Below are 9,186 nucleotides of genomic sequence, written 5' to 3'. Positions count from 1 at the left end.
TGGCTGCATGGGCTAAGTGCCTGGATTGCTGAGTATTTTGACCCTGATTGTGAGGAACAAATTCTCCATGCCACTGTCATTCTGGAATCTGGTGTGGCCTCTGTTGCCATTCTTGAAAATGGGGCTCTGCATCTTTCTCCTCAAAGCAAAGTCCCTCACTCTTGGGATTCTAAGGTTGCAATGAGCAAGAACCTGCTACTTCCTGTGATTCCCTCAGCATATCCTTTTTATTCTTGTGTTCCTTCTCATCATTGTTGATCCTCTCAGCTCTATCTTTGCACTCCTCAACTTTATTGGAGCTTCCTTTCTGGCAAAACTAACTACATTTTAAATCATACTGCTGGGCTCTTTTTTATTGACTCTCAACATATATCTTGCTAAAAGTCCCCCACAGAGCACAGGACACTTCCTTAGTATTTGACTACCTTGAGATTTCTCTTTCAAGATTAATCAATCTGCCATGCTTAAACTCAGTCTCAGGCAAAGTCTATGAACAAAACAAAATGCAGACAAGGGTTCTGCCAAGCTGTGACATGAATCGTCTGCAGTCTAACAACCATGCAATTCTTCTTCCTATCAGAAGCCTTCTTAGCTTGGTCTTTCCTGGCAGGCTTTCTATCAGTCTTCTCATCTTCTGAGCTCTGTCCCGAATCTCCCATACTGAAAACACAAAGGTATTCCAGTTCTTTGCTAGTAAGCGAACTCTCAAAACCTTTTCTGTCTTTTCCTATAAGGCATTCCCAAAAGCTCATATTCCACATTGTCAGGTATAGTCTCAGTAAGACCCTACTTTTGTGGTAACAAATTCTGTCTCAATGGGCCGGGGAAATAGCTGGGTAGAATAAGCACTTGCCTGACTAGCGCAAGGGCCTGAGTTCAATCCTTGGTCCCACCAAAAAAAAAAAGAAAAGAAAAGAAAAAAAGCCTTTGAAATTCCAAATTTTGTCTCAGCTACTCTTCTTTCATTATTGGGACAAACACCTGACACTCAAAATGAAGGAAGGAAATGTTTCTTTACTCACAGTTTGTGGAGGTTTCAGTCTATACTCAACTGGGTCCCAGGCAGAGTGGCACAGGGCAGAGAACAACCTTTCATGGCAGTGGCAAAGAGCAAGAGAGAGACAAGGGAGGAGTAGCAGCAGCTCAAGAAGCTAGCTTCTCAGGGACTAGGGAGATGGCTCAGTGAAATAAGCCCTTCCCTGGGAAGTGCAAGGGCCTGAGTTCAACCCCAGGTCCTCCACCCCACCCCAACCCCCCACCCCTGCACAAAAAAAAGAGATCTAGCTTCTCTTCCTTCCTTATATTGTAATGCAAATTACTTCTTCCAGGGCATGTACAACATCCACACCCACAACAATCCATCACAAACTCCAGAAGCTGCCCTATGACTGCATCAGGCTTTGGGGAGACACCTGTACACAAACCATAATAGATAGGAAAGAAAAGAAAGTGGGAAAATCATGCAAGTATATATAAAAGGTAGCTGAGATGATTGTACTGCTTATTTCTGTCAGTTTTTTTAAAAGTAGAGGTTAATGTTTAAATTTTTTACTTTGCCTAATTCTATATGCTAGTATCTATAATCTGAGCAACTACATTAAGGACAGAAATATGCAATACAAAAACCATGGTTGAATACCTTTCATCTTATTTTCTTAAATGTATACAATTTCTAATGTTTAATCAATTATTATTATTATCATACTCTATTTAAAATATATTTTAAAATAAAGTATACAAAATTGCAAGAAAAAAATTAAGATTTATTGAAAGCAAGAGTTACTGTTTAATTGATTGACCAATCTGGCATTCCTGTGTCTGGTAATTTGAGCAACAATTTTAATGCAACAATGTAAAATATAACAAGCATTGTTAATTTTCCATTCTTGTTCTGAAATTCTGTACCATTTGTGTTGCTGTATGTTACTTTGTTCCTGCCTTTTTAAAATTTGTTTCTATTTTTCCTCTTTAAAAAAAAAACTACTGTGCTAAGACAACAATATGCAATGTACTAATTATTGAAACTATGCTAGTAATCAGTTTTGAAACTGTCTCATTGTTATTTGTTTCTGAATAAAATTATCTTTAAAAAACCACTATGAATGAAAAAAAAAAACATCTAGAGAGCAAAGCCCATCAGAATCACCATGGAATACTCAACACAAACCCTCAAGTCAAGAAGAGCTTGAGGGGTGGCCAGATATCTCAGCAGACTGAAATGCCTGCTTAGGCAGGCACAAGGACCTGGGTTTGATTCCCAGTGTGCCATGCTGGCCCCAACTCCAGGGAGCGCTGTGACTGGGACTGAGAATGGGTGTGGTGGCACACTCCTGTAATCCCAGAGTATGGGAGGCTGAACACAGGAGGATCACTGCAAATCCCATCTGTGTAGTGAGACCCTGTAAACCCTGTACTAGATACATAAAAAAGAAGAGCTTGCAATGAAGTATATCAAGTACTGTAAGAAAAATACTTCCAACCTAGATAGATGTACACTGCAAAACTATCTTTCAAAATTAATAGAGAGGGCCACGGAGATAGTTCAGTAGAATAAGTGCTCATCTGGCAAGCATAAGGTCCTAAATTCAATCTCTGGTATTGCAAAAAACAAAATAATAATAGAGAAATAAGTTATTTCCATGACAAAGAAGACTGAAAAATATCACAACCACCAAACCAACCCTACAAAGGGTGCAGATGTATATTCTAGATGGATATAAAAATGACCACAATTCCAAAAACAATAACTGAAAGAGACCACCAAACAGATCAAGCAGTCAAACAGAGTGGAAAATCAGAGAAAGAAAAGCAACAAAATATCATGACAATGATAAGCAAATATAGCTCTCTTTCCCATCTTGCAAGATGGTGGGTGAAAAACCTGAGAAGCCAAATACTAAGGAGAAGAAACCTGAAGCCAAGAAGGCTGCTGCTAGTGGCACTGGTAAAAGGGGTAATGTGAAGGCAAAAATTTCAAGAAGGGGTAGCCACACTGTACCCAAAATCCTATCCTGGTTAGAGGAAATGATACATACTTCCAATCTGCTATGTACTCCCAAAAGGTCTTGTACAAGAGAAAGCACACAATTGCTAAATCAAATGTTGAGAACATAAAGAACCAAAAGGTTCTTGATACTATAACAAAACCAGTTGGTGGTGACAAGAATGATGGTATCTGGGTGGCTAAGCTTTGAAAATTGCCCAGATACTGCCCTACTAAAGATATGCACTGAAAGCTGTTGAGCCATGGTAAGAAAGTCTCCAAGTCAGCGTGTGAGGAAACTTTGAGCTGGCATCACTCCTGGCACTATTTTGATCACCTTCACCGGGAGCCACAGAGGCAAGACAGTGGTCTTCCTGAAGCAGTTGGCCAGTGACTTGCTACTTGTAACTGGACTTCTTAGCTTTAATTACATTCTTCTATGAAGAGCACAGCAGAAATTTGTCATTGTCACCTCCACAAAAATTGATAGCAAAGTGAAAACCACTGAAGACCTCACTGATAGTCAAAAAAAAAATATCTGCAGAAGCCCAGAATTGAAAAGGGTGATTTTTGTCATTGAGAAAGGGAAATATCAGACTTCAGACCAGCACATGCTAAATCAGAAAGTTATGGAGTTAGATTTTACCAAAACTCAAAGATGTTGCTCAGCTCTGGGGCTACCTGCTGTCCAGTTTTGCTCTGAAAAATGGAATTTATCCTCATAAATTAGTATTCTAAATTTCTTATGAAGAAACTAGTCAAATAACTGATTTTTAGTAAAAGATAAGCCAATACATATGAGTCATAACCATCAGTATAAAAGGCATCAATTCACCAATCAAATAATCAGACTGACAGAATGGATTGAGAAGCAAGATCCAACAATATGCTGTATACAAGAAACACATTTAACTCAAAAGAAAATTCAGACTGAAAAGAGAAGGATGAAAAACAATCTTCCATGCAATAAGAATCCAGAAAAAAACAGGGGTAGCTATTTTGTTTGCAGACAATGTAAACTTCAAACCAGGGATGATCAGAACAGGTAAAGAAGGTCACTCCATACTTGTTAGGGGAAATGTCAAGACAAACAAATAAAAACAATAAATGCATATGTACAAATACTGGAGCACCCAAATACTAATAGACATGAAAAATCAAGTGACAAATAACATGATTGCTCTGTGGGAGGTTAATAGCCCACTATCAGAGATAATAGATTATCTGGACAAAAAGTTAGCAAAGGTATTTCAGAACTGAACCAAACATATAAATGAAGAGACTCAGTAGATGTTTACAGAATATTTCACCTCCATAAATTTGAATATACATAGTTGTCAGCTGCACATGGGAGATTCTTGAAAGTAGACCATATAATATCCCATGGAACATGCTTAAGTAAATGCAAGGAAATTGAAATTATCCCATGCATATTAGCAGACTACAGTGCAATTAAATTGTTGACAAAAGAAATTGCAAAACCTCCACAAACACATGGAAATTAAATAACACACTCCTGAACAATGAATGGGTCATAGATGAAATTAATCAATACCTACAATCAAAGAAAAATGCAGATACAACCTACTTATACCTGTGGGATGCAATGAAAACAGATGTCATGGGGAAATTTACAGTGGTGAATTATTGCATCATGAAAACAAAACTATCACAAATAAACAATCTTAAGCTCAATTTTAAGCTTCTAGATAAAGAAGAGCAAGTCAAGACCAAAACCAAAAGAAAGCAGATCTGAACACTAATTAGTGCAATGTAGACAAATAATATAATACAAAGAATTAATGAATCAAATAACTGGTTCTTTGAAATAATAAAAAAATTTATAAAGACCCATCCATCCTTATTAAAAAAAGAAAAGAAAAGGAAAAACTCTATTCCTAGGATCCAGAAATAAAAAGGGTAAAATCAGTACAGAATCCTAGAAATGCAGAAGTTCATCAATACTTACTTTTAAAATCTTTATTCTTATAGGATTGATAACAGAAGAAACAGACAGATTCAGAGATATATATGAATTACCAAAGCTAAATCAAGAAAATATAAAAATCCTGAGAAACCCAATATCCATCAATTACCAACAAAGAAAAGCTCAGGTACTTATGAATTCACAGCTGAATTATACAAGAAATTTAGAGAAGATTTAATTCAAATTCTTCTCACACTTCAATGGAATAGAAAGTCAATCAATTTTCCCTGGCTCATTCCTCGTAGAAAATATTACCCTGATAACAAAACCAGAGAAAGGCCCAGACACAAAAGAGAACTATAGGCTAATTTCCCTAATGAAAATATATGCAAAACATTTCAATAAAATACTAGCTAATAGAATGCAGGAAATCATAAAGAAGATTATACACCATGACCAAGTGAGATTCACCCCAGGAATGCAGGTATGGTTCAGTATACAGAAATCAATAAATGAAATACACCATATCAACAGAGCCAAAACCAAGAATCACATGATCATCATCTCAATAGATGTATAAAAAGCTTTTGATGAAGTCCAACACTCATTGATGATATAAAATCCCCATAGAAAATTGTAATAAAGACTTTTCTCTATCTGAGAGCTCTGGAGCCCCCACCCCCAAGACTGCTAAGTGAGTAAAAACTTCTGCCACCCTCTCAGACCCACAGATCCAGCCCAGCCCAGGCCCAGAGAGTGTGGGAGAGCTTTCTGCTTCCCTGCACCCGTGGGACCTCTCTGAACCAAAATGCAGGCATGCCACGTGAGTGAAACTCTCTACCACACCCTTGGGACCCCTCCAATCCACCAGAGCCTCACCCCAAGCTCAACTAGTGAGTGAGAACATATACTGCATTCTCAGGACCCCCAGATCTAGCAAAAGCCCAGACCTGACTAGTGTGTGGGAGAGCTTCTGTGCTCCCCTGAAGACTCTGGGCCAGGGGCACAACAGACGGGCACCACAGATTCACTGTTGTGACAGAGGGGCACAACAGTTTCACTTTCAAGGCATGCAGCAGGAAGGGGCTGAACACAACAGCTACACCCAGGCCTGACAACTGGAAAAACTCAAACAATAGATTTGCAATTGAATTTCAGTAGATGCTAAGGTTATAAAAGAATGAAAGCTCTACACTAAAGGTCAGAGGTCAGTGTTATACAAAATGACAAAGACAAAGAGTAAAATGCAACCTCAAGCCTCGAGTCCACCCAGAACAAGTGCAGAAGACACTAGCTCAGCTGAAATGAATGAATTAACAGTGTCAGAAGTAAAGAAACAATAGCAGAAAGGTATAGAGGAATTCAGAGCAGAATTAATTCCTGAAATAAAAAAACAAATCTCTCAATTCATAGCATCTGAAGTAAAGAATCAAATACAGAAACATATGGGGAAACCCAATGCCCACCCACAACACGTGCAGAGGACACTAGCTCAGCAGAAATGTATGAATTAACAGCATCAGAAGTAAAGACACAATAGCAGAAAGGTATAGAGGAACTCAGAGCAGAATTAATTTCTGAAATAAAAACAGAAATTTCTGAATTCATAGTATCATAAGTAAAGAATAGAATACAGAAACATATGGAGGAAAACCAATCTGAAAAAAATCTCTGCAGTAAAAGAATTAATAACTGACCCTAAAGAAGACATTGATAAAAAAATAGAGGAGATTAGAAAAATGATGGATTCCTTGAATGAGCAATACAGGAAAGAAATAGATCACATGAAGAGAGTGAAAAAGATATAGAGGAACTTAAAATCTCAATCACAAACCTACAAAACCATTTGAGTGAAAGTGAAGTTAGTGTTTCAGATCTTGAAGACACTGGTGTAGCTAGTGAAAAGGTAAAAAAGGATCTCTTAAAAACAACTAGGATGCCAGAAAAATTAATTGATCACCTGCAAGACGATGCAGAGATGAACAATGTTAGACTAATAGGCATCAATTAGAAAGATGGAGTCAATGCAAATGATATAAAAAGAATATGGGCAGAAGTAATAGTAGAACACATCCCAAATAGGAGGAAACAATTTGACATTTACTTAACCGAAGTATACAGAACACCAAATAACTTCAAACCAATTTAAAACACACTAAGAGATATAATAGTCAAGGACCCAGAAATTCAGCACAAGAATAATATACTGAAAGCTGCTAGAGAAAAGAAGCAGATCACATTCAAAGGAAAACCCACCAGAATTACGGTCGACTTCTCTTCACAACCCAAGCAGGCAAGAAGAACATGGAGCAGAGTACTTCAAGGCCTCTATGAAAACAAATTGGAGCCCAGATTACTATACCCTGCAAAACTCTCTTTCAAGTTTGATAGAGAAATGAAATACTCCCATGACAAAGAACAACTAAAGACTTTCATGATGAAAAACCAACACCACACAAACTCCTGAAAAATGTTCTAGAAAGGGACCACAATGAACAGTATGCCATGAATGAAAACAGAAGGAAACCACTAAATAGAGCAAAATTTACACACACGAGGAAAACGAGCAAACAACATCAGGTAAATAATTTGTAAATCGTAAGTCAACACATCTCAATTCTAACCATCAATGTAAATGGACTCAATTCACCAATTAAGAGAAATAGACTGGCACAGTGGATTAAGAAACAAAATCCAACAATTTGCTGTATACAAGAAAAAAACATAACTCATAAAGAAAATCATAGGCTGAAAATCAAAGGATGGAAAACAATACTACATGACACAGCACCTCAGAAAAAAACATCAGTAGGAATCCTGTTTTCAAACAGTCTCAACTTCAAACCAAGAATAATCAAACAAAATAAAGAATGCCACTATATACTGGTTAGGGGAAAAATTCAAGAAGAAGAGGTAACACTCATAAATATCTATGCATGAAAAACGGGAGCACCCAACTAAATAAGACAAATCTTAATGGACATAAAAAACTGATATCTAGTACCACAATCTTAACAGGGATCTTAACACCCCCTTATCCCAAAAAGACAGGTCAACCAGACAAAAAATTAGCAAAGTAGCAGCAGAACTGAACCAGAGCTAGGAAAAAATGGACTTGGTGGACATATACAGAGTGTTCCACACAATGACAGCTGAATGTACATTTTTTTCAGCTGTACAGGGGTCATTTTCTAAAATAGGCCACATATTAGTCAATAGGTCATGCTGAAGTATATGCAAGAAAACAGAAATTGTCCCATGCATATTATTGGACCACAGTGTAATGAAACTTGAAATAAATGACAAAAGCAACCAGAAATATACCCTAAATACATGGAAATTGAACAACACCCTACTCAGCAATCAATGGGTCATAGATGAAATTAAACAAGAAATTTAGCAATACCTAAAATCAATGAAAATTCAAGCACAACTTAAAGGAATTTATGGGATGCGATAAAAGCAGTTCTCAGAGGGAAATTCATAGCTGTGAGCTCACACATTAGGAAAACAGAATGGAGAGCTCACACATTAGGAAAACAGAATGGAAACAAATAAGCACCCTAATGCTACACCTCTGACATCTAGAAAAGAAAGAGTAAACCAAACCCAGAGCCCAAAGGTGGAAAAAATTATAAAGATTAGAGCAGAAATTAATTCAATTGAGATGAAGAAAAGAGTTCAAAGAATTAACGAATCAAAAAGCTGGTTGTTTGAAAGATTAAATAAAATTGATAAGCCTCTAGCTAATCTCATCAAAAAGAGTAAAGAAAAATTCAAATACAAGCAATAAAGAATGAAAAGTGTGTATTCACCACAGACCCAGTGGAAATTCAGAAGATTATTAATAGCTACTGTAAGAATCTTTACATCCATAGAATAGAAGACACAGACGAAATGGACAGATTCCTAGAAAGGCACAAATTACCAAAACAGAATCAAGGAAATGTAACAACTCTCAATAATGCAATAACAGCCAATGAAATATGAAATGTAATAAAAAGCCTGTCTACAAACAAAAGTCCAGGTTCTGATGGATTCACAGATGAATTCTACAAGAAGTTTACAGAAGATATAATCCCTACACTCCTCAAACTCTTCAATTAAATTGAAAAGAAGGGGGCGGGGAGATGGCTCAGTACAATAAGCGCTTCCCTGGCAAGAGTAAGGGCCTGAGTTCAATCCCTGGTTTGGCAAAAAAAAACAAAAAAAAAAACAGCATTAAATTGAAAAGGAAACTGTTCTCCCAAAAGGATTCCTGGAGGCAAGTATTATA

This window comes from Octodon degus, unplaced genomic scaffold, assembly GCF_000260255.1.
Source record: "Octodon degus isolate 3935 unplaced genomic scaffold, OctDeg1.0 scaffold00211, whole genome shotgun sequence".
Taxonomy (NCBI): domain Eukaryota; kingdom Metazoa; phylum Chordata; class Mammalia; order Rodentia; family Octodontidae; genus Octodon; species Octodon degus.
The sequence above is the reverse complement of the archived record's forward strand: the minus strand, read 5'-3'. Positions refer to the sequence as shown.